Consider the following 1,030-nt stretch of genomic DNA (forward strand, 5'->3'; position numbering starts at 1 on the left):
CAGTGCTTCCTTTAAAGTCCGACCAGCATCTCTCCAGCCTCTCTCTCTTTATATATATATACATATATATATGTATATATATATATACATATATATGACTCAGAGCTCAGAGGAAAATATAAGATCATTGTTAGAGTTTTATAGTTTAAACTCTGACAGGCTGAGTGGAACAGTTTCACAGGAAGCACTGCTGATGTTTATTATTCACCACAGTTTGTCATGTATAATGCATCTTGTTCTCATATACTGTGTTATGAATAGGGGATGCTCACTGTTCAGAAAATGAGATTTTAAAGTTAGATATCCTCCTAGTGAAGAGACATTCCCACGTCCTACTTCCTGTCCGAGACCTATCTGACTGGTGCTGACTGGGGGAGAAAGAAAAATTTGTTTTACAAGGAACTGTCCAGATGATCATCCCAATTTTTGGTCATAAGGAACAAGGAAGAATTCTTATTTGTCGAAACAGAGGTCATTGTTTATTTTTTCAGAGTCTGAGGAAAGAGCCAGGTGCATATAAATGGAATCCAAGTCTTTAAGACATCAAGAAGGCACTTTTCAGATCCTTTCTTCTGCAGCCCAGCTGTTCAAGATAACAGTCATTTTCACTTTAACAAAGTTTTCTTAATCTTAAAAAAAGGTTAGGGGTTTGGAGAGATGGTTTAGCAGCAAACACAGTGCTGCTCTCTCAGAGGACCCCAGTTCAGTTTCCAGCACCCACATTGGGCAGCTCACAACCACCTGTAACTTCAGCTCCAGGGGACCCAATGCTGTCCTCAGGCCTCCAAGGACACACACACACACACACACACACACACACACGCAGACACATAGGTGGTATACACTCACACAGATGCACACACATACACATAAATAAAAGTAAATCTTTTTGAGAAAGTTAAATAAAGCTAGGTATAGTGGTGAATGCCTTTAATCCCAGCACTTGGGAGGCAGAGACAGGCAGATCTCTGTGAGATCAAAGTCAGCCTGGGATGGTCTACATAGTGAATTCCAGGGCCAGCTGGGGCTA

At 41.0% G+C, this 1,030-nt stretch overlaps 1 non-coding gene across 1 annotated transcript; it reads left to right on the forward strand.

The window, feature by feature from the left end:
- The first annotated feature begins 306 nt into the window (after positions 1-306).
- On the forward strand, positions 307-415 carry LOC115072630. Its single transcript, XR_003851665.1, has one exon. It is a non-coding gene; the product is annotated as a small nucleolar RNA SNORD22 (small nucleolar RNA).
- Positions 416-1,030: the final 615 nt, after the last annotated feature.

Source organism: Nannospalax galili, unplaced genomic scaffold, assembly GCF_000622305.1.
Source record: "Nannospalax galili isolate Female #2095 unplaced genomic scaffold, S.galili_v1.0 scaffold803, whole genome shotgun sequence".
Taxonomy (NCBI): Eukaryota; Metazoa; Chordata; class Mammalia; order Rodentia; family Spalacidae; genus Nannospalax; species Nannospalax galili.